At 41.4% G+C, this 26,111-nt stretch overlaps 1 pseudogene across 1 annotated transcript in view; it reads left to right on the top strand.

Annotated features, from left to right (window-relative positions):
* LOC144596880 (dual specificity protein phosphatase 10-like) overlaps positions 1–25,791 on the top strand; it is a 38,716-nt pseudogene extending 12,925 nt beyond the window's left edge. The window contains exons 3-4 of the transcript XR_013547656.1: positions 22,016–22,384; positions 24,840–25,791. The product of XR_013547656.1 is annotated as a dual specificity protein phosphatase 10-like (transcript). The remainder of the gene's footprint in view (positions 1–22,015; positions 22,385–24,839) is intronic.
* The last annotated feature ends 320 nt before the right edge of the window (positions 25,792–26,111 follow it).

Here is a 26,111-nt window from a genome sequence, read left to right as displayed (position 1 = left end):
CAGAGAAAACCCACATGGTCACCTGGAGAACGTATCGTTTGTACGTTGTCTGCCAACAGTCACAACACACAACTAGGTACACGAAAGCTTGAAATTAAAAAGGAAACCAAAAAGACAAGCGACTGTTGGCTGGCTTCCGTGTGCACAACGCCTTCACTGGAACAAACAAACAAACAAACAAACAAACGAACACAGACCTATCCCCTGGACAGAGGATTCTAAAACTAGAGTGCCCCCCCCACCGGGTCCTCCTTTGTTCTCCCACCATCCCTCACGGCGGTCCCCCCATGCCGGGTCCCCATTGTCTCCTCCTCCTCCCCCCCCCCCCCCCCCCCCCCTCAGCTCCATACAGACAACACCAGTAGTCGGGATCAAACCACATCTCTGGCGCTGTAAGGCGGTAACTCAACCCGCTGTACCAAGTGATGTGGATGATTGATGATAGGGAAGCGGATGTTGTCGTCAAGGACTTTAGTAAGACACTTGACAAGGTACCACATGGTAATCTGATCCAGAAGATCAAGACAGAAGGGATTCAAGCTTTTGTAGATTTGATTCACCCTCTGTTTTTGATGGCATGGCCACAGAGGGTAGTAGTGGACTGGTTTTCACAGACTGGAGGTCTGTAACCAGTGGTGTTCTACAGGGATCAGTGTTGGGAACTCTAATTTATAAATGACCTGGATAAAAACTTAAGTGGGCAAAGTAGTACATTTACAGATGACACTAGCATTGGTGGTTTTTGGACAGTGAGAAAGGTTGTCATGGGATGCAGCAGATGATATTTCTGGAAATACCAGCAAAGAAGATCCCTTTCATACCAATATGTTATTGCACTGGTGTGCTGTTTTCACACCAACTATGCTTGCTTTAATCTGTGTACACACTGGCAAACCAATTGTGTGTACACCAAATATGCTGCAAAACGTTATCGGGGATGATTGATGCGAGCTGGTATGAATGCACACGTGAGCAAGCAACTTTTGGTGTGGGATCGGCACAAATTACTGGCCAATTTGCCTTCATGAAAACTGTTCGTTGCAATTACCCTACCCTTGTTTTTCATGATGTTGCTGCATTTGTACCTTAATTGCCATTAAATCTTCCGTACAAAGTTAAGCCTAGCAACTAATGGTGTGGCATGTGTTAATGATGCCAATTTAACCTCTTGCGCATAAAATAAACAATTGGAGATGTGGAGACATTTTTTTCATGTTGTGAATTATTTCAAGAGATTTTAAACATTTCATTTTTTTCTTACTTTCTTTGTTCATTATTTTCTCTCCATTTATTTTGCTTTTCTTTTTATCTTTCTGATCTGACATTACCAATTCTAATAACATCCTTCTCTCAGTCTTTCTGTTTATTTCTCCATCCGTGGACCTCATTGATTAAGAAGATGCACCATCTGTCCAGATGCCATCATGCTGTTCTCAGCTCATATTTCTGGCAACTTCATTAGATGTTTTTTTTTTACATAGAAAACCTCACTGTGGCTGAACAGCAGTCTTTGTCGTTAAATGCCGCCCCCCCAATTAAAGTCTGGCTCAGTTGATGTTCACTTATTCTTAACATAAGGGTCTGAGCTATTGGGAGAGGTTGAGTAGGCTGGGTCTCTATACCCTGGAGCACAGGAAGATGAGGGGTGATCTTATAGAGGAGTACAAATACCTGGGTGTGTACCTAATACAAATACATGGGAGTGTGCCTGGACAGCAAACTGGAGGTCCAGGAATGCTGAGGCCCTGTACAAGAAGGGACAGAGTCGGCTGTACGTTTTGAAAGGCTCCGCTCCTTCAACGTCCGCAGTGAGATGCTGCAGATGTTCTATGAATCGGTGGTAGCCAGTGACATCTTCTTTGCTGTCATGCGCTGGGGCAGCAGGGCGAAGGCCGCGGATGCCAATAGGATCAACAAACTCATCAGGAAGGCTGGCTCCGTCCTGGGGGCGGAGTTGAATTCTTGGAAGGTGGTCTTGGAGGGGAGGATGCTCCACAAACTACGGAGCATCCTGGACAATACAGCTCACCCCCTCCATGACACACTGGTCAACCTGAGGAGTACCTTCAGCAATAGACTGGTTCCACCAAGATACAGGACAGAACTCCACAGGAGATCCTTCTTCCCTGTGGATATCAAACTTTACAACTCCTCCCCCTTCTGTGGTGGGGTAGACAGAGACTGAGACTGACCCCCCCCCCCCACCACCTCCTCAATCTTTGCACATCCCCAAAGCCTTACCACTCTACTTTATTTTCATGTATTTTGTGTTTTTTATGACTGTTGGAAAATTAATTTCCCTCCTGGGATAAATAAAGTTCTATCTATCTATGACATGTTGGACGATGTGGGCAAGTTGGGACAAAGGGCCTGTTTCCACGCTGTATCACTCTATGACTCTATGATCAGAATCTATTTAACCCTTCTACCAGTATTTGATTCAACGGGACAGCTCAGAGATGCAGCAGGTAGTGCCACTGCATCACAATTCCAGCGATCCAGGTCTTGATCCCTAGTACTGTGCTGAGTTTGTACGTTCTCACAAGTTCCCGCTATTCAGAATTAAAGGACGTTCTTTTAGGAAGGAGATGAGGGGAAATGTCTTAAGTCAGAGGGTTGTGAATCTGTGGAATTCTTTGCGAATCTGTGGAAATAGATCAGCCATGATTGAATGGTGGAGTAGACTTGATGGGCCGAATGGCCTAATTCTACTCCTATCACTTAAAACCTTATGACAGTGTCAGTTCCCCTCTATCCCACATCCACCCTTCTTCACAAAGGAATGTTGGTAGATTAATTTGCTCCTGTAAATTACCCCTAGTGTAGGTGGGTGGTAGGAGAAAACGGAGCAGGGGAAGAGAACAGGTTATGGATGGTAGTTGGTGGACATGTGGAAGAGAACAGGTTATGTTGAATGGGATTGTTGGGATTGCTCTGAGGGTAGCCATCAACTTGAGGGGCTGCCTCCAATGTAAGGAAATGCAAGAAATAATTTGTATTGCGCTTTAAATGTATTCATATTTTGGCACACTTAAAAATCGATCCAGATTTTGAGGGAAACTGTCAGTGGTTTGGCAGACAATTGTTGACAGATGCACACAGCTCGTGTACATGTTTGGCTGGATGTAGTAGCCCCAAAATTGTCACAGCTGTTTGTCAGCACACTCCAACTTTGGACTGTCGCAGCAGAGACCAAAGCAGCTGCAATTCACCAACATTTTACATTGAGAAATCAGTTTGATCGACCTAGTGCTGGATTAGACATGTCAAACGGTCAAGACCACGATTCATTGCTCCAGTTTATTTAAGTATCTTGTCTTATTTTTCTTTTTTTTTTTAAGCTGTTTGAATTTTCTTTAACTTCTGGAATTAGGGAAAATAGATAATTCCACCTTCATGTGGGTGAACAACCTACTTATGAAAACATCGCAACATCTACCCTACCAAGCACCCTAGGATTATATATGTATGAACAAAGTCACCTCTCAATCCTCTAAGGTCCAGAGAACACAGACCCGAATTGTCAAGCCTCTCTTGATCGGATGACCCACCCACCATTTATAGGCTCCCAAAAGCCATCTCCCACCCATGCTTGCAATATTCATTCATGCATCAGCAATCCTGTCTTGTAGCTGGAAGAAGGATTATTTTGAGGGCCATGTCCCTTTTAAGAGCTGCCTGCCAAGATGGTACCTGTTGTGTTACTTTTAGTGATAGGACGTGCAATACAGAAATAGTGAATGTCAGATTGAAACTGATAAGTCTCATTTTCAATTTGGTGGTACACTGATATCTAACATGCTGTTCTGTGAATGTCACCTTGAAAGTTTGTGGCTCTTTCTAACTTCCTTTGTAACTCTCTGAAACAGCATTAGGTAAGGCAGAGGATAATTATTTTAAAAATAGAGTGATGTTACTGATAGGTAATGGTATCTCAATATTTTTCACACATTTCTTGAATCGAAGTCTCTGGTCAGAGAGCATCTCCGGAGAGAAGCAATTGATGACGTTTCGGGTCGCTGAGTTACTCCAGCTTTTTGTGTCTATCTCCGGTTTAAACCAGCATCTGCAGTTCCTTCCTACCCAAACCTGCTCCACCGTTCAGTATGAACATAGTGGATCAATGCTGGTTACAGCTCTTCTGTGTTATTTCTCCATACCTCGCCATGCCATGTCAATGAAAGTAGTCATGTTTAGTATTTTGTTGCATATCCTTTGCATGCAATGACTGCTTGAAGTCTGCGATTCATGGACATCACCAGTTGCCAGGTGTCTTCGCTGGTGATGCTTTGCCAGGCCTGTATTGCAGCCATCTTTAGCTTATGCTTGTTTTGGGGGCTAGCCCCCTTCAGTTTTCTCTTCAGCATATAAAAGCCATGCTCAATTGGGTTCAGATCGGGTGATTGACTTGGCCACTCAAGAATTGACCATTTTTTAGCTTTGAAAAACTCCTTTGTTGTTTTAACAATATGTTTGGGATCATTGTCTTGCTGTAGAATGAACAGCCAGCCAATGAGTTTTGAGGCATTTGTTTGAACTTGAGCGGATAGAATGTGTCTGTACACTTCTGAATTCATTATGCTACTACCATCAGCAGTTGTATCATCAACAAAGATAAGTGAGCCAGTCCCTTCAGCAGCCATACATGCCCAGGCCATAACACCCCCACCACCGTGTTTCACAGATGATGTGGTATGCTTTGGATCTTGGGCATTTTCTTCTCTCCTCCACACTTTGCTCTTGCCATCACTCTGATATAAGTTAATCTTTGTCTCATCTGTCCACAAGACATTTTTCCAGAACGTGGTTTCTCTTTTAAGTACTTTTTGGCAAACTGTAACCCGGCATTTCCTATTTTTGCGGTTAACCAGTGGTTTGCATCTTGCAGTGTAGCCTCTCTATTTCTGTTATGAAGTTTTCTGCGGACAGTGTTCATTTACAAATCCACACCTGACTGCTGAAGAATGTTTCTGATCTGTCGGACAGGTGTTTGGGGATTTTTCTTTATTATAGAGAGAATTCTTCTGTCATCAGCTGTGGAGGTCTTCCTTGGCCTGCCAGTCCCTTTGCGATCAGTAAGCTCACCAGTGCTCTCTTTCTTCTTAATGATGTTCCAAACAGTTGATTTTGGTACGCCTAAGGGTTGGCTGATGTCTCTAACAGTTTTATTCTTGTCTCTCAGTCTCATAATGGCTTCTTTGACTTTCATTGGCACAACTTTGGTCCTCATGTTGAGAAACAACAATAAAAGTACCTAAAGGTGATGGAAAGACTGGAGGAAAGACTAGGTGCTGAGAGCTCTCTTATACCTGCATTAAGGAGGCATTTAAACACACCTGAGCAATTACAAACACCTGTGAAGCCATGTGTCCCAAACATTATGGTGCCCTGAAATGGGGGGGACTATGTATAAACACTGCTGTAATTTCTACGCGGTGAAGCCAAAATGTATAAAAATGGCCTTTAATAAAATCTGACAATGTGCACTTTAACCACATGTGATTGTTTTCTATTACAAATCTCAAATTGTAGAGTACAGAGGCAAATAAATAAATGATGGGTCTTTGTCCCAAACATTATGGAGGGCACTGTATGTGCCCTTGATCATGACGCTCTCACCAGTGACGGTTTTGTCCTCTGAAATACATGCTAAGCAGAGACACCCTCTGGATTGGTGCTGTGTGCGGCGCCATCTAAAAAAAAAATCAAGGCAACACCATTCACCAGGAATGGAATAATCCAATTCTTACTTGCTGCAGCTTTACAGGCACATTAACATATCAACACAATAAATAATCATATAACAAACACTGATATTATAAGTTATACTATGTAACCAAACTATAATAGTGCAAGCGAAAGTAGGTAGTTCAACTTCAGTGTCACAAATTCCATAGTAGTTTGTTGCTGAGGAAGGGTTGCAGTTTATGATTGATTAATTGAAGGATGCAGCATGGAAACAGGCCCTTTGGCTCATCTTGTCCGTGCCAACCATCGATCATCTATTCATGCTAGTTCTCCGTTATCCCAAGTTCTCATCTTCCCCCTCTATACCTGGGCCAATTTATAAGTCCCCAGGAGATTTTCCCCACCGCAGCTATCATTGGAGCACCCATTCATCTGCATCAATATTCTACAGTAACAGCTTGTTGCTTGGGTTCTGGTTCATCCATTTATGTGGTGGCTGCACAGATCATGTCTGCTGGACTGCATACTGAGAAGTACAGAACTTGCAATGCACAATATCATTTTAGGCAAGGAATTCCACAGGGACACCTGACCAAAACGTCTAATATCTTTGAAGATAGACACAAAAAGCTGGAGTAACTTAGCATGACAGGCAGCATCTCTGGATATTTTTAGAGATACAGATTTAGAGATACAGAGCGGAAACAGGCCCTTCGGCCCACCGGGTCCGCGCCGCCCAGCGATCCCCGCACATTAACACTATCCTACACACCCTAGGGGGAATTTTTACATTTGCCCAGCCAATTAACCTACATACCTGTACGTCTTTGGAGTGTGGGAGGAAACCGAAGATCTCGTAGAAAACCCACGCAGGTCACGGGGAGAACGTACAAACTCCGTACAGACGGCGCCCGTAGTCAGGATCGAACCTGAGTCTCCGGCGCTGCATTCGCTGTAAGGCAGCAACTCTACCGCTGCGCCACCGTGCCACCCTAAAGGAATGGATGATGTTTTGGGTCTAGACCCTTCGTCAGACTTTTGATCTTTGTGTGTGAAGTTTTGTGCCCAGATTGCACAGTGAGGGTGACCTAAAGAGAATGTATGAAGCAATTTCTGGGCTATTCTCTTATGGGTGAGATGCTTTAGCACGGTCCTTTTCTCGCTCGGAGATGAATGTGATAGATCTATGGCACTATTTTCTAGAATAGGAGAAGAGTTATTCCCAGTATACCATCTAATCATTGCTCAATATTCCTCAAACAAAGCCGATTAGTGTGTTATTATTGTCAGTTTTTGTAGGAATTGGTTGCTGTTCTTCCTGCAGTACTTTATTCGCTTTGGGGTGCTTTGTGAGACCAGAAAGGGGTGCAGAAATATTGACTCTAATTATCAAAACAGAAATCCCGATCAGTTTTGATTGTAGCCTTGGCTACTTGCACTTTAATTGAATTCTATATTTGAACCTCAAAGTGTCTCTTTATCCACTGAGTTTCTGGTCCTCGTCTATTGGTGCTTCCCATGTTAAAAAATTGGATCTGAGAATTGCAGACTATGGATACAGAAAGGGAAGTCTTTGTTAGAGATGCTCGGGCTGCAGTCAGGTAAGTCATGTGGGACCCACCAAAGTCACCCCATTGAACTTGGCAGTGGAAAAGATGCCAGAGAAGAGCTTTTGCTGTTCTCCCAGCAATCAAGTTACTAACTTACCTAAGCACTTTTCCTGCTATGTTCTTTACTTGAACAAGTGAATTGTTGCCAAATGGCATCGTAAAACGAACACTGGAATATTGACAAATCCACTTTAAAAATGCAGGGAGCATCAAATTGGGACGGTTTATAAAATGTTTTGATTAATGGTTAATCAATTTTTTTAAATAAAATATTAAATCGCGAAGGTATCTTTTAGTACAGCTGGGAAGCATAAGATAATAAAACAGATATACATGAAAGAGAAGTCTAAATGCTTACACTGAGCATGATGAAAGGCACGTTAGACAGTGTGCCCAGTGTGGCATGTGGGTGCTAACAAAGGATTGGATAGTACAGCTTCACTTCCTTTGTGAATTATTGAGAAAGTTGTTTGCAAAGAAGGATGATTTGCTTAATAGATGTGCTAAACCTTTTCAGAAAGTTACACCTGCTTAAACTCTATGACTCTAATTTGAAGCTCACCACTGCCTTGTCACCATGGAAATGTGGTGGAGCCGGATAACAACAATGACATCAGTTGGCACGACATCAACCTTTGAATACTAACAGTACAAGGAATATGGTTTTGTTTAGGTTGTGCGTCAAGTTGGGGTGGATGAGGTAATGCTAACAGGTGTTGCTCGCCATCATTTTGAAGATGAAAAAAAGTGTGGATATTGTTTGTCATGGACATTCTATGTATATTTTGCAAAAATTTCAACTGCATTATTTGATCATATCTTTTCGCATATCAATCAATTTAATGTGTAAAGTTAAAAGTTTACAAGAGAAACTTTGAATTGAAGGGTTTCCAAGTTCATTAACTGTAATATATACGAGGAAAATCACGGGCTCGCATTATGTTTTAATAATCATTTCTGTTGCATCAAGCATCATTAAAGATAGCTTCAGGAAAGGAACATTGTAGTTCTGAAGATTTGCAGTGATGGTGGATTTATTAATCCATACCTTATTGCCCCCTTATGTATTTTCTGAATGTATGTTCATAACTGCTTGCATTCAACTAAGATAGATTAAAGAAACATAAGGCAAACATAATAGTATTTTACTTTAATACCATGAATTTTCAAAATTGGGTTGGATTTAACAACGTTAAATTTTTATCGACATAAGATATTGTCCTCCATAAAGTTAATAATCCGCTTCTAAACAGGCAGGGTCATAAATGTAGAGAACTGATTTCTCTAACTTTTAATTGCAGCCATCAATTTCTCAGTATTGTTAATCAAATCAGGTATTCAGAAGCTAGAGTTATGCCCTGAATCGATTCGTGCATAAGGGTTGCAGAAGATAAATTACTTCATGCATACAACTATTTTACTGGAATCAAAATACTCAAGGCAAGAGACAAGGGTGGCAGCTCCATAAATCTGATATGTGTAACAAGTGTCAGTGTGATAGAACTGAATGTTGTCTTTAAGGGGATACAAGGCAGCAGGCAGGGAGTTGTTTACACCAACATTGTGGGGTGGTTTACCTTGTATATGGAAGTCAGTCATAGAGTCATAGTCATACAACATAGAAACAGGCCCTTCAGCCCAACTTGCCCATGCCGACCAATGTGCCCCAACTACACTAGTGCTGCCAGCCTGCCTTTGTCCATATCTCTCTCAACCTATCCGATCTATGTACTTGACCAAATGTGTTTTAAACGTTGTGATGATTCCTCCATTTTGAATCACATGATTGCTTTGTAATTTAGGAAAAAATGTAATGACCTCAACAGAGCTGCCAGCTTGTCATTTGCTAAAGGTTTATTGCAATGATTAGAGTGACTGTATGACTACAAATGTTCTGCATTGCCTGTTGTACATATGGAGCTTTTCAAAAAAGGCACTTGAAAAGCTGTTGTATAAAAACAAAGTCTTCAAGTCTTAGTGCACTCTACTCTTCTCGCCACTCCCATCCCATGTCAGAGAAGGATCACCAGTACCTCAGTAAAAAAAAATAGCAATGCAAACTTCTCCATCCAGTCTCTATGAAAGAGAGGCCTTCAGACTGGTAATCATCCAAAAGTGGAGGTTTTGGCAAACTGTTCTTCAGGCCTTGAAGAACGTTATCATCTAATGGCTTCATACGATTTCTCCAAAAAAAGAGTCTTGTTAGAAATGGCTTCTGCAGACTCTTAAAACACTCTAACTCTGGGATATGTGGGGGTCTGAAAAAAGCTGTCCTTGTCCATCTGGTTTTCACTGCGAACTATAATTTGGATCCTGCAACAAACCCAAGGCCCAATTTGTATATTTAATTAGCCTTTACTTTTGTATTGTAGTGATGGATGCTTATTTAATGGAGAAATTAATATACAAGATGGCCACTCACTACTTCCACATTTACAAAAAAGGGAAGGAGTGACTGGTGTTTGAAATTCTTCCTCTATATGTTGCGTTATCAATTACAGACACAAATACCTGTGAACACAAAGACTTTCTAATATGATAGTTGACACTCTGGAATAAATAGTGGATTATCTTGAATAACAGCTTTTGACTTCATATTCTCTTATTTACATCTTCTCCCTGGTGTTTAGCAAGTATTTCACAATGTAAATAACTAAGCTATCTGACCTAGAATCCATCTCTTGCATGTATATTAGATTTCGGGCAGCAATATTCAACCTGCCTTCAACCACTGAAGGTCACCTCACCTTCTGTCTCCTTTTTCTGTTTGTTTACTTATTTATCTATTTATTCACTTCTCTATGTTCTAGAAATCCCTGTAAAGCGTCTTTGAGAGTTTGAAAAGCGCTATATAAATGTAATGCATTATTATTATTATTAATATAATATTGAATAATGCATCAGACACTCGCCTAAGAATTGTAGAAGTTAAATTGCACTTCAACTTACAGGCAAAAATTATGGTTATGTTGCCATAATTTTAGTAGTAAAACTCACAGTAGAATTTATCAAAGGAATACTGTGATTCAGAGAGGCTTCATCCAGATCTTTTTGTACCTTGTTTAAGATTTATTCAGGTGTCACAATATCGACATTGCTCTCTGAAACTGGGTAAAAGATCTGAGTGCAAATTAAAATGAGTGTGTAAACTGTGTAATTTTTGATATGCAGGTGGCATATTGGTGTAGCTTGGCATGAAGCTGGAATAATGAAAGCATTCATAAAAGTCTCCACATAATTTTCTGAAAGATAAGTAATGTTTTAAATTCAAGATGAAGCAGTTCATCAGGAGGTGAGGCGAATTAATTTTAATGCAGACAAATCTAAGTGCTGCATGATTTGGCAACTTTCTTTGAATTTTTTTCACAGGGTGAAATTATCAAGTACTCGAGAGCACGCCTTTTAGATGTGAGGGGAAAGTTTAAAGGTGGGGTACAAAGCACTTTATTACAAATAGCGGTGGTTGCCTGTGGAGTGGTGCTAGAAACAAAAATGATAGTGGTGTCCAGAAGAAGCTTTTAGATAGACACATGCATGTGCCGAGAATAGTGGAACCTGAATCAAATTCAGGCAGTAGGAATTGATTTAATTAATTTTGGTTTAGTTTAGAGATACAGCACGGAAACAGGCCCTTCAGCCCACCAAGTTCGCGCCGACCAGCGATCCCCACATATTAACACTATCCTACACACACTGAGGACAATTTTTACATTTACCAAGCCGAATGTACCGACAAACCTGTACGTCTTTGGAGTGTGGGAGGAAACCGAAGATCTCGGAGAAAGCCCACGCAGGTCACGGGGAGAACGTACAAACTCCGTACAGTCAGCACCCGGAGTCAGGATAGAACCCGGGTCTCTGGCGTTGTAAGGTAGCAACTCTCCCTCTACACCACCGTGCCGCCCTATCCTATATTGGTATCCTGTTCAACACAGACACAGTCTGAAGAAGGGTCTAAACCCAAAACGTCACCCATTCCTTCTTTCCAGAGATGCTGCCCATTCCGCTGAATTACTCCAGCATCTTGTGTACCTTCAACACAGACATTGTGGGCTAAAGGGCCTGTTCCTGTGCTGTACTGTTCTATGTTCTTTTGCACTGTTATGAGAGCAATTTTAAAATGTTAACTGTGACCTGGTTATTAGAACTCTTGACCTTAGAAATATTCAGAGGCCATATCCTCAGAATAAAAGAACGTACCTTTAGAAAGGAAATGAGGAATTTCTTTAGTCGGGTTGGTGGTGAATCTGTGGAATTCATTGCCACAGATGGTTGTGAAGGCCAAGTTATTGTCTTTTTAAGGTGCAGATTGACAGATTCTTGATTAGTAAGGGAGTCAGGAGTCAGGGGTCATGGGATGTGGCAGGAGAATGGGGATAGATAGATCAGCCATGATTGAATGGCAGAGTAGACTTGATGGATCGAATGCGTTAATTCTGCTCCTATAACTTATGAACATAAATATAGCACGATGCATCATTGGAATCTTCTGGGTGGAGATATTAAACTACATCCCCACCTTTCTCGGATGAAAAGACAGCATGGGATTATATTATGAAGAAGACCAAGTGGACCTTTGATGTCTTGGGCAATATTTACCTTTCAAATAAAGAGATTACCAGCTCACTTTACAGTGGTGTTTGTGGGAACGTGCTGTGTGCGAATGACATCACATTTCCTTTAACAGCAGCGACTACACTAGTCGCAGGGCACTTGGCGAGATTCTGAAAGAGATGTGAAACATTTTATTTCTGCAATGGAAAATAGATGTCACATACACTCCGTTGTTAATGTCGAAATAGCCAAGTATGAAACAGAAAGAGAGCAAAGTGTTATTCACATTGAGAAGAGAAAGAGGATATCAAGTAGGAGGAACATCCCGTATCCACAACGTATTTAACTTGGAGGTTTTTTTTTTCAGTCATTAAGAATTTACCCCAAACAATGCTGGCAATGGGGCTTTTTGTTGCACAGATTTTAGCCTTTATTTTAGGATGTAATATAGTCTGGTCTCCTCTCCAGCTTCTTAAATCCTAGTCCATGGGTGCAGATTGATGGCTGCATGAGCCTGAATTAACACCCTTTGTGCTACAGATTAAAACAGCTTTAGATTGGCAGGCTTTAGCTCAAAGGAATTAATTTAAATTTCCCAGATCAAAGCTTATCCATTTTGTTTATGATTCTTGTAGAATTTGAAATATAGCTCTTCAAAGCAAGAGATTCGGAGCTTTCAAGAGGATTATTTTGGAGGGTCATATTTTTATGATGGTAGTGTGCATCACTTACACAGTTTCCAAATAGCTGTACCTTTTTGTATTTCAAACCTTTAACTTGAGTCATTGAAGGAAACGTTCTCTAAAATTTCCCGTTCCAAATATCACTCTATTTGCAATATGAACTTGCTCCACCTGCTTAAGGGGAAATAAAGATGGTCATTAAATGCTGGCCTTGCCAATATATCTGTCATGAATAAAGTGTTCATGAGCTAAGGAAAATATGCTCTGTGCGTTTTGGAAATTTTCATTTTGTTGGATGAAGGTGTGGGTGGTTTTCTGTGGCTGGGAATTTTTGTGGTGAGAAGAGGATAAAACCAGACTCATAACTGTGCACTGGTAATAATTATTGCGAATATAGGTTCTCAATTATGGGGGGGGAGGGGAGTAGGGGGAGAGGAGTGAGGGTAGCGTGAGGGGAGGGGAGTGGGGGTGGGGGGAGTAGGGGTGGGAAGTGGGGGAGGGGATGGGGAGTGGGGGGAGGGTAGTGGGGTGGGAGTAGGAGTGGTGGTGGTGGGGACATGGACCGTTGTGATTTGCTGTTGAAGACCACTGGAGCAAGTATGTCTTCAATGAAATTAGGTATGTGCAGTTTTAAATGAAACTCTTTCTTCATAACTTAGTCATACATTTTATGACCATTGTTCTTTTATTCAATCCCAAGAGAATTGGGATGTGTAAGGAAAAAACAAAATAGAAAAAACAAAACAAAACATTTTTTTCTTTGTTTTTTAAAAAGTATTTCCGTTCAATAACCTTTCTAACAATAGCAGAATATACACTGGGATTTCTCCTCAAGGTATGTCTACTTTGAGGAAGTTCTCCTCCGCTCTTCGACGAGAGTTTAGCAACATGCTCTCTCGCTGCTCCTGTCTCCACCTATATCCTTTCTTTGTCCAGCCCCCCTGACATCAGTCTGAGGAAGGGTCTCGACCCGAAACGTCACCCATTCCTTCTCTCTTAGATGCTGCCTGACCTGCTGAGTTACTCCAGCATTTTGTGATACCTTCGAGAATATACTCATGATAGGCCTGACATTGTACATGTAGTGCAAGAACTACAGACTGTTGGAAATAATAGTCGTTTTTCACACATGAATGTAGCGCAACGCGTACGCACATTTGGCGTGCATACTTTTTTTTTGTTGAAAAGTTGCATCACGCGCCATATTATAAATTTTGATGTAAAATTCTGAATTTTGGACATCAAAATTATGAATTTGTAAAATCAAATGTTGGGATGTCTGGCTTGGCATAACACTGAACAGACGAGCTAATTTTTCACCTCAAGTGTCTGAATTCGGACTAGAACCCATAACCTGCTCACATCTGAACTATGCTTGCTAATGAAGTTGAGAACAGATAATTAGAGATCTGAATAGGTTAAACGTGGGTGTGACTGTGGGAGGTAGATTTAATTTGCACAACTATGAAAATATCAATTTTGGGCTAGAAGAAGAGTAGATCTGAATATTAATTCAATGATGAAAAGCTGAAACTGGTTAACAGAGATAAGGGTCCATGTGCACACAATACCAAAATGTAGAAGTCAGGTTAACCATAGCATCTGACATTTTAAACTGAATGTTAGTCTTTGCATTTAGAAAGCTAGAATATAGGTTGTGTTCCCCTGAGCACAGTGTGTAGCTGTGTAGTGGAGGGAGAGAGCAGTGAGGGAGAGATAGAGCGGTGAGGGAGAAAGAGAGAGAGGCGAGGGAGAGAGAGAGCAGTGAGGGGGAGAGAGCACGGTGAGGGAGAGAGAGCGGTGAGGGAGAGAGAGAGAGAGGCGAGGGAGAGAGAGAGAGGTGAGGGAGAGAGAGAGCGTGGTGAGGGGGAGAGAGAGAGAGGCGAGGGAGAGAGAGCGTGGCGAGGGAGAGAGAGCGTGGCGAGGGAGAGAGAGAGAGACGGGCGAGAGAGAGGGGGAGCAGTGAGGGAGAGAGAGAGCGTGGCGAGGGAAAGAGAGAGCGGCTGCCGTACAGATACATACAGATACAATAAATGGTCGCAAATATACTCTTTTTCCCTCTAAAATCATCCCGCGGGCCGGATTGGATCCCTTTGAGGGCCAGTAGTTTGATAACCCTGCACTAAGTAATGAATAGTTATATTGATTTAATTCTTATTAAACCATAGCCATAAAGAAAAACAAAATGGAGAATAACGAGTATTGCTGAAACTAATTCTGGATAGGTTAAAGCCATTACATGAAAACCAATGAGGTTTTTGAAGGATATCAATAAACATTTTGAATGGGTGGCATGTAGTGGTTTTTCGAATCTCAAATAGACAGTCAGAACCTTTCCCAGTTTGGAAATATTCCCTACCAGGGAGCATAGCTTTGAAGTGAATGGGACAAATTTTCAAGGAGATGTGCAGGGCTTTTCTTTTACAGAGGTTGGTGTGTGTGCCTGCAATGCTTTGCTAGGGATCATGGTGGAGGCAGATACGATAGTGACATTGAGGAGACTTTTGGATAGGCACATGTATATGCAGGGAATGGAGGGATATGTATTACGTACAGGCAGATAAAAGTTGATCTTGGCATCATGCTCAGCATAGACATTGTGGGCTGAAGAGCCCGTTCCAATGCTGTACTGTTCTATGTTCTAAGTTTACACCAGAGGAACCTTTCCAGGACAGTGCACGTTTAATGAGGAGCCTTTCAGCAGAAGATGCAGTCCAATGTAAATTAAGTAGCTGGGAAGAATAATGACTGTAAAGAGAAGCATGCAAACCTGACACTTACCACATGAGCTGATTATGCTAAGAGGAGACTTGATTTTTTATTGATTTTAAAGAGCTTATTAGAATGAATAAGGAGCAATTTTCTCCAGCAAGCAATAAATGATAAAGGGCAAGTGTTTAAAATTTGCTGAAAATTGAAAAATAAGAGGTTAAAAGCAAAAAACACATTCACATAAAATCGTACTGAAGTGCATCATAGATGCAGAACAAAAGTAGAACTAAGGCAAAGCGGGATCGAACAATGTTTAACATCCTTTACTGAAAGAGTTAATGCAGTTCACTGGGATACTATCTTGTTTATGGAATATTTACGACTGTTTTATTTAAAAAAGGATTTTAAGATGATGTGATGTGTTTAGATTAAGCAGGGATAGGAAAGAGCAGATAGAAGCAAACTAGGTACCAGAAGCTACAGTGGGAGGAACAGAGAACTGGAGGAGATGGCAGCACTTCAAAGGCTACAGAAAGAAAATAGAAGGATTTTAAAAAGATGATGAGAATTTCAAATGTGAGGGTGCGGAACCAAAAGCCAGCACCAAATAGTGACTTAGGGATGAGAATGTTAGACTGTCTGAAAAAGGATACAATATCAAGGTTTTGAATTATTTGAATTAGTGGAAAGTGTACAAAGATTTTGGCAGGGCTTAAAGATATTGCCTTTAGTATTCGCCGTCTTTAGTCGGATGAAATTGTAGCATATCAGACAGAATGTTGACCACTGCAGTCTGGCAGGCTTGAGGAGGTAGAATTAGGCATCATTTGATATGCATGTGCAAATGAATCATATCCTCAGGGTAACTTGCTCTAGAGTTGCAGGCAAATGAAGAAAAATGAATAGGGGATCAAGAGGTGGCGAAAAGGGGGTTGGAGAAGAAGCACAATTTACATAATGTGAAATTTCTACAAGCCTTTTTAGAAATGAAGAATCATAATTTGATTCCTCCCTGAACTAAAACTAACTGCAAAGGATGACTCAAAAAGGGTTTTTTCACATTAACAATGGTGTTGTACATTAACAATGGTGTTATACTAATGCAGAACTTGTAAAGGATGTCAGCTTTGCTTCATTGACAAAATAAATGCAAGGTGTTATAATTGCTGGCACATTTGCTTCTGAACAGTTGTTCATGTTTGTAGTTATGTTACCATCAACCCTACCATAATCCACCGGGCATCAATGTAACCTCACCTTCAGCTTAAAATAACTGAAAACTGAAGCATTTCACATGTTGATTGGAATAACTTGTATTTCAGAGTTTTATTTTACTTCAAGCCAAACATTTAGCACATTGTTCATTGGAAGATAACAGACACAAATACATTTCACAAAGTGCCCGTACTGGTTGTGGGTAAGAGTATTGACAATGAGATCCTGTACTTTTTGACAATCTATATTGAATTGGTGCACATAATTGTTACTTTCGTCTTAGTATATTGAAACACGTGCTCAGAAATATCAGCTACATATTGCTTCCCTTTTCAGTGTTACATGTGTGAAAGATTGAATTGACTTGAGTGAAATGCTGCTTTTCAGATCACTCCAGAAGGTGCCATTTTGAAGGTCATCCATTTTCAATAATGGGCGGCACAATTTACATAATGTGAAATTGTGATTTTTCACTCAGTCTGCCACCACGCTCCCACCCTTGGCCAGTGATTGCAGACTTAATGATCACCAGTAATGGAGCTTCCCCCAAGATCAACCAGCTACTCTCCAAAGATTGATTCTGTCCACGTGTGTCTCTGTACCAGGCTATGGCTCAAGGATTCCATGTTTCCACTCGTGCTTATTCGTAACCCCTTTTGTGCAGTTGCTGAAATGCAAATACTGGTCTGGAGTCAGATTACCCGGGGAGGGCAATTATCTAATTTGAGCATAGGGGTGGAATAGTCATGGAATTTGGTCTAAGCAGTTGCAGAATAAGAAATTAGGAAAAAGGCTTGTATCACCCCGTGTGTAAATGCAGCATAGGTCTGGGAACAAGGGCACAAGTTGGACTAGGAGTATATGCTGGAGCATTGCAGTGTACCCAGCATCATGAGCGCATCATATTCACGTGGCCTGGTCCTTTACTGATTGAACAACGCTCGGGAAACTGTTCAACCTACATTTTCCCCACTCCAGCATTAGAGAGTTGATGGACACAAAATGCTGGACAATAGACAATAGACAATAGGTGCAGGAGTAGGCCATTCAGCCCTTCGAGCCAGCACCGCTCTGGAGTAACTCAGTGAGTCAGGCTGCACATCTGGAAAAAATGAATAGGTGACATTTTTGGTCGGAACCCTTCTTCAGACTGAAGAATGTTCTAAACAGTCTGTTTGAGAACAGTCGTAAGAATATTTCCAATCCAAAACGTCACCTATTCCTTTGCTCCAGAGATGCTGCCTGAGTTACTCCAGCATTTTGTGTCTAACTTCAATGTAAACCAGCATCTACAGCTCCTTCCAACACAGAGTTGTTAGTTTATCAAACGTATTCAACAATGCATGAAGATTGTTGGGAGCCTGTTGGAAAATTCATGCAACAGCTTGACTAAGTTGAATTATAAGTTTGCACCACAGAAATATATATATTTAAAAAATTTAAACCAGGGGAAAAGTTGCACACTTGCTGTTTAGCTTTAATATTCATAACATCACACAGAAAGCTAAAGCTGAAGAACTGGCTTTGATCTGCAAGCTATACCTGTATTCCAGGCAATGCCCATGTTGTGTTACACACTGGGGAACTGTATCTGGAAGCTGTTTTGCTGACCTGGAGAGTTCTCTCAGTCGATGCCTTTTTTCAGGAGGTATACTGAGGATTTAACAGCTGCAGGATTGATCGAGGGGAAAAAATAGGATTCATTTATGATTGATGCACCCTTGATAAGTTTTATTCAGTTTAAATAAGGAGTGCAAATGCAGGAATCCGAGTCCTGCTATCGTCAAACATACTTAACATTTGGTTCTGGGCTCATATTTTACATAATATCCTCATTGTTAAAAAATCATAGGGCTAAATCCAGGTCTTCATTTTAATGAAGTAGATTGGGACATTTAGAAATTTTGGGGTAAAAGACACTATTACCAGAACATTTATTCCATGACTAAGAAGTGAAATATAACTATAAGAATCAAAATAATGCAGCTGGACAATTTAACTTGCTCATTCTTCCAAAAGGTGCAGTCAACCATTTTTAACAATTTTCACACGTAAAAAAGGAAAAGCAGAAATTGCCCAGCTTTCTCGTAGAGTTGGCGGGCAGTCTAAATCTGGTAGCACAGCTGGAGAGGACGTCAAATGGAAGTCATAAGATTGCTGGCAGCAAGTCGGCGTGCTATTGTGGGGTCAGGAGAAGCAAATAAACCTTGCAAATGATTTTTTTTTTTTTTGCGTTGATCAGCTACCCTTTAAGGTCATGCTGGTTATTTTGTCGTTTAATGCTGACACAGTGGGAAAGAACAGGCCATGTGCCCAGCTACACCTTGCAAATGTGAAAAAGAGCATGACATACATTATTTGCATTTCAAGATAAGACAGGAGGATTGTCCAGCTACCCATCCCAAAAACCCTTCTCATGATGCCATCGGCCAGACTGCAAGAATAAACAGTGGTGAAGGGGAGGGGTTGGGCAAAGTCCTTGGCGGCAGCGATTTGAAGTTTCCTGTTACCATTTTCAAGGTGATGCTGCTTTTTTTTACACTGGAGTTAACATCTTTGTTTCCCCCATCCACTTGAAGCATCACGGCCAACAGGGATTCATTGTGGAATGCTGAAACTAAACTAAAAAGTCAATTACCAGTGCAATTTGTTTTGAAAAAGAAATCCATTTGAAAACATTGGGGAAATAATTGTACCATAATAAGGAAACATCTATTTGTAGTTGGCTAAATGTTTGTGCGGTGAAGGTTAAGGGTTGCCAGGAGGGAACAGGGCAGTGTGATTAATCCTGAACCACTACACCAATTGGCAAAGAACGTTCTCCTTCTCTGCCATACGTCCTGTGACCCAGACATGGTATTGCAGCAGAACAACTAGTCGGCTTATTTGACATTTGCCTTCCTGTAAAACAAACATCATGCCTTCATTGGGAGAAATGTGAATTGTTAGGCCTGAACTTGTCGGGAAATGCCAGTGGTGTACAGCTAACATTTAACCTGCGGCACAGTGGTGCAGCAGATAGTGCTGACCATGTGTGAAGTTTCATATGATCCATATGATCATATAAGTTTCCCCTGGGTGTGCCAGTTTCCTCCCACACCCCAAGGACGCGCTGGTAGCTTCATTGGCCATTGTGTATAAGCCCATAGTGTGATGGGGGTAGGAAAGTCCAAGTGGTATTGATGCTCACGTGAAAGCAAGTAGGTTAATAGGGAAATAAGTAGGGAAAAGGTTAGGGGGCGGCATAGTGGCACAATGGTAAAGTTGCTGCCTCACAGCCCGGAGACACGGGTTCGATCCTGACTATGGTACTGTCTGTACGGAGTTTGTACGTTCTCCCCGGGTTCCCTGCCGGTGCTCCGGTTTCCTCCCACACTCCAAAGACGTACAGGTTTGTAGGTTAATTGGCTTCTGCAGATTGGAAATTGTCCCTAGTGTGTGGGATAGTGCTAGTGTACCGGGTGATCGTTGGTCGGTACGGACTCAATGGGCTGAAGGGCCTGTTTCCACACTATTTCTCAATATTTAAAAAAATCCTGAACTTACTGGCTGAGCTGCAATGGTGGTTTGTCAGTCATGGTTTTGCTGCTGCTTTTTCCCTTGGAGTCCATCAACTGGGGTGGGTGAGTGGCGCAGCAGGTAGAGTTGCTGCTTCACATTTTCAGCAATCCATGTTCGCTCCCGATCTCCAGTGCTGGCTGCATGGAATTTGCAATTCACATTGTGATGACATATGTGCTTCATCTGGGTGCTTCAGTTTCCTCTGATAATCTTACTTCGCTGCTTAAATTGCCAAAAATGTGTAAAATCTAGGGGAATAAATGTAAATGGATATTTGATGGTCAGCACAGACTGTGCAGTAAAGGAAGGAACGGCAGACGCTGGTTTATACTGAAGGCAGACACAAAATGCTGGAGCAAATTAGCGGGTCAGGCAGCATCTCTGAAGAAAAGGAATAGGTGGCGTTTCGGGTCAGCACCCTTCAGACTGGAGGTTCCAACATTTTCTGTCCAACTTCTGTGCAGTGAAGGGTCTACTTCTGTACTGTATAACTGGGGATAGTGTGACTGGATTCCATAGTGTCAACACCAGCTGATCTACCTAGAGATGGGAGCTGGTCAAAAGCACATTTATTTGAACGGAAAATTTATCATTATGAAAGTAAAATCTCTTTAATTATCCTTACTTTTACATTTTCTGTTTCTGGGTGATGATATAGCATTAGGAATTGTAATACTAATTTTTTTGGTTGTTTATTTGAGTTTAATGGACCTTGAAGGCTTCTAATACGGGGACTATCAGAAGTATTCAATAGACTCGGTAGCTTTGACATGCACAGGGACATGGGTTTTGTGAGCACGGCTTGCTCAGGACCTCCTTGTGCCACGCAAGCCTCTGGCACAGTGCAGGCCCTTGCCATACAAACATTAAACACTTTGCCAGCCTTCTAGCTTCAAATTAGTTAAGAGTTTTGTTTAGCTTGGAGATACACAGCGGAAACAGGCCCTTTGGCCCACCGAGTCCATGCTGACCAGCGATCCCCGCACACTAACACTCTCCTACACACACTATGCACAGTTTACAAATGTTATCGAAGCCAATTAGCCTACAAAGCTGCATGTCTTTGGAGTGTGGGAGGAAATGGTGGCGCAAGCGGTGGAGTTGCTGCCTTACAGCGAATGCAGCGCCGGAGTCTTAGGTTCGATCCTGACTACGTCTGTACGGAGTTTGTACGTTCTCCCCGTGACCTGCGTCGGTTTTCTCCGAGATCTTCGGTTTCCTCCCACACTCCAAAGACATACAGGTATGTAGGTTAATTGGCTGGGCAAATGTAAAAAATTGTCCCTAGTGTGCGTAGGATAGTGTTAATGTGCGGGGATCGCTGGGCGGCGCGGACCCGGTGGGCCGAAGGGCCAGTTTCCGCGCTGTATCTCTAAATCTTTAAAAAACAAATCTAAACCAGAGCTCCCGGAGAAAACCCACGTAGGTCACGGCAAGAACATACAAACTCCGTACAGACATTACCCATGGTCAGGAGTATAAGAAAATAACTGCAGATGCTGGTACAAATCGAAGGTATTTATTCACAAAGTGCTGGAGTAACTCAGCAGGTCAGGCAGCATCTCGGGAGAGAAGGAATGGGTGACGTTTCGGGTCGAGACCCTTCTTCAGACTGAAGAAGTCTGAAGAAGGGTCTCGACCTGAAACGTCACCCATTCCTTCTCTCCCGAGATGCTGCCTGACCTGGGTCGAGACTCTTCTTCAGACTTCTTCAGTCTGAAGAAGGGTCTCGACCCGAAACATCACCCATTCCTGCTCTCCCGAGATGCTGCCTGACCTGCTGAGTTACTCCAGCACTTTGTGAATAAATACCCGTGGTCAGGAGCAAGCCCAGGTCTCTGGTGCTGTAAGACAGCAACTCTACCGCTGCGCCGCCAAGCGGTCAACCTCCGTTGGCATTACAGAGGAGATTCCAAGCAATCCAATATTTTGCTTGCAGGCTCAGCCACGCTACTTCTGGCTAACTGTATTCTGATTCTTTTGTTTTTCAAGGTGGACACAGCAGCTTCAAACAACACCACGAGAACCTCTGTGATCACTCCCTGCAGCTTCAGGAGTGCCCAGCTGCAGGGGGAGCCTCGGCAATTCCAACGCAGCTACCTCAGTCCATCCCCACCACCCCTGACATTGAAAATGCTGAGCTGACCCCCATCCTACCCTTCCTGTTCCTCGGGAACGAGCAAGATGCTCAGGATATAGAGAAAATGCAACGGATGAATATCGGCTACATCATTAACGTAACCACCCATCTGCCTCTGCATCATTATGAGAAAGGGATCTTCCATTATAAACGGCTACCTGCCACTGATAGCAACAAGCAGAATCTCAGGCAATACTTTGAAGAGGCCTTTGAATTTATTGGTAATTACTTCTTTATCTTCTTTTTAACCAAATAAAATATATTCTCTGTATATGTTGACCAAAAAACCCCCACTATTTTCATTTAAATGCATAATTCAATAAAGAGGTTTGTTCGGCAGACTGAGTGAACAAGGTGGCAAGACAACGTGTAGGAAGGAACTGCAGGTGCAGGTTTACACCGAAGATAGACACAAAAAGCTGGAGTAACCCAACGGGTCAGACAGCATCTCTGGGGAAACGGAATAGGTGATGTTTCGGGTCGTGGTGAAGAGTCTCGACCCGAAACGTCACCTATTCCTGTTCTCCAGAGATGCTGTCTGACCCGCTGAGTTACTCCAACTCTTTGTGCCTATTTTTCTTTAGGATATTCATTGTAACTTTGGGATTTATTCTTAAATGCCTTCAATTAAAGTAAATGGAATGGTAAGGGTTTTCAACAGATTTCCATATCCTGGAATATTTTATGATTGTGAAATGATTTATTTGCATGTGACTAGAATAGGAAGAAAAACAATTAATGAATATCTAATAAAGCAACCTCACTAACTTTCACTCGAACTTTAAATATCTTTCAATATTCAATATTGCAACTTTCATTATATTCTTTAGTTTGATCTTGCAATATTGAAAGATATTTAAAGTTCGAGTGAAAGTTAGTGAGGTTGCTTTACAGTCGTGCTCTTTATTAGATATTCATTAATTGTTTTTCTTCCTATTCTAGTCACATGCAAATAAATCATTTCACAATCATAAAATATTCCAGGATATGGAAATCTGTTGAAAACCCTTACCATTTCATTTACTTTAATTGAAGGCATTTAAGAATAAATCCCAAAGTTACAAGATCCAAGCTGCTCAGACATGCTAACAATCAATATTGCAGCAAAACATACATTTGCCAGCTCATTGGAAGGTTATGCAGGTTCAAAGCACATCTAAGACAAGTACTTGTTGTATTTCTCCTCACACAGCTCAGCTGATCTAAAGATTGAACCTTTAAAATATTTGGTTTTTAAAATTTCTCTCAGCTAACTTCCATGCCCTTTGCTGTGGGCAATTGGATAAGACTGATTATGTTTACAATGCTCCAGTGGCCTGTTTCTTCTTTAACTCAGCTCAATCTAGCAAAGAACCAGTGCATTGAATTATCCTGCACTGTTCACGTGACTCCCTTATAATTGCCAAAAACAGCCTTCCAGTGGAAATCAGAAATCAGAAAGCTGAAGATGCATTTTAGATGAAAAAGGGTGAATCATTTGGATATGTATGGAGATACTTGTTCAGCCATAATATAACATATTCAATGGGAAGAAAGAATTAACAAATGCAACAGATTTAATTCAATCTGGTTGAGTCCAAAGGACATTATATCAACGCCCTCTGTTACATATAGGAAAAGTGAAACAAACTAATTTTCAGGAGAGTGTACACATAAGAGGGTTTAAAATTAATAATGGAAACTAAGAAAATAATCATTTGAAACTACAAAGTAAAAATTGGCTTAGACCACCATAATCAGGGAAGCAAGAATGCTTATGCACTTTCTTGTAGGTAGTTTCTTATTCCTGCCATTTAGAAATTGCTCTGTACATCTCTCTGAAAAAATGGGGGATTCTGGCAGTATTGGGTCAGTAATCCTTTGTGTTTTGTTAGATAATTTGATTTGTGGCAATTCTGAGCTTCAATTAGATGTTTTGAAAGATTTTTTTTCAATTCAGTGTATAACAGGGATATAAAATTGTTAATAAATAGGAAATTAACAGACTTAACAATTAATGTCTGCCTGGGGAAAGGTTTTATGTAGTCCCACAAATATCTGTGCTTGGACACCTAATTATTTGAATGTACAATTATGACAAAGGGAACAAATCCTGGTGCACTTGTGCCAAGGCACAAAAATAGATGATCAATGGGGAAAATAATTGTCACAATGTGGTATATTGTGGCGGTCCCTGGGGATCAGGCCACTCCTTGGGTCAGCCCCCTCGTCACTTGACGGACAGGCGTAAGGGTTAAAGGTCCGCCCGTTGGGAGGTGTGGTTCATCCCTAGGTGGACTTGGCTGTGAGTAGGAGCTCACAGCCAAATAAAGACCTTTTGCTAAACCTGCCTGGCGTCCAGCCTTTTCTCTGGCCTCCGCCAGGCCACTACAATATCAGCTTTGCATTAATAAATGCAAATAGAGTTGAAATTACAGATTGAAATGTATTAAAATATATGAAATATATTTTCATATATTTCAAAATCTGCTTCAAAATAAGGAAACTTATTGTATAAACAGCATTGCCTTCCACAGCTGCCTTCCATAGAACTAATCTGTTGTTCGTATTAATTTGTCTTCAGTGAAATTGCAGTCTGATTACTTATGGTCTCCATAGAAATTGGTGGAAGAGTAATTATATTCCCTGCCTTGCCAACCAACCAAGTCTTATATATTGTGTTTGCTTTGCTTTCAGAGGAAGCACACCAGTGTGGCAAGGGGCTACTCATTCACTGTCAAGCTGGTGTCTCCCGTTCTGCTACGATTGTTATAGCCTATCTGATGAAGCACACACGGATGACCATGACCGATGCCTACAAATTCGTTAAAGGAAAGAGACTGATTATCTCCCCAAACCTCAATTTCATGGGGCAATTGCTGGAGTTTGAAGAAGATTTAAACAATGGAGTCACTCCACGAATTCTAACACCAAAGCTGATCGGGGTGGAGACAGTTGTCTAATGTGGCTTGGTCAACTTTCAGGAGCTTTCTTTCAGACAGGAGATATTTATCTCGCCTTGATGCTTCGAGGCATCTTGTTGTATGCTGGAACTGAGAACCTAAAATAAAAAGACAGTACCATCATTGATGGAGGAATTATGGAGTTGGTGGTCTGTGCAGGTTCATAGACAGCAACAAACAACTGGAAATGAGGTGAAGAAAATTATAATGGGGCTGCGGTCTGGAGGTTTCCCGAGGAATGACCTTTCAACTCGTCTAAAGGTTACCAAAGCTGATTGGTCAGTAGTCACTGTGAGGGAACCCACCACACCACATAGTTCCACCAAGCTAATGAAGAAGGACATGTACCTGTAAAGTGAAACCTGATTATTTTGTGTGTTCAGGTCCTGTTGATGCCAGTTATATTTTTCTATAAGGGATAAAAAACAATTACGGGAATTAAATTAAAATGGTCTCCTTTATTACATGCCATTTGAGGCTCATTGTGCAATAATTGATTTGGGTGTGAAAAAATACAAATGGATTGAGGTGGGTGCATTTTCCTTATGTAAATATGCAGTAATAAGACAGTAACTTGCACCCAGTCAAAGCTGGGGAAGAAATCAATAAAAAACAATTGTAGTTTTGATTTAAAATCTGGTCACAGTGCCATATGTGCTGGTGCAATTTCTTAGATACCTATTGGATCAGAATATTAAGAAAAAAATATTATTTAATATTTTTCACACAATCTCAGTGTGTTACTGTTGTAAGTGTATAATTTTCGTTATAAAAAAAAAATTATGAATAATCACTCTGTTTCCGTGTGTCCAATTTTCTTATTATGCAAAAACCTTTCAAGGAAGTGATAGGGGCACATAATTGAACTGTGTGGCCTGTGGAATAAGGGGGAGGAGTACATAGTGCAAAACCACAACTGCCCAGAAAATGTTTTCCATTATGAAATGTAAATTAGGTTGCCGTGTGGTGTGTGTATAGACCACTTCTTTAATAATCGATTGTGCTC

The sequence above is a fragment of the Rhinoraja longicauda genome, chromosome 9 (assembly GCF_053455715.1).
Source record: "Rhinoraja longicauda isolate Sanriku21f chromosome 9, sRhiLon1.1, whole genome shotgun sequence".
In the NCBI taxonomy this organism is placed as follows: domain Eukaryota; kingdom Metazoa; phylum Chordata; class Chondrichthyes; order Rajiformes; family Arhynchobatidae; genus Rhinoraja; species Rhinoraja longicauda.
The sequence above is the reverse complement of the archived record's forward strand: the minus strand, read 5'-3'. Positions and strand labels throughout refer to the sequence as shown.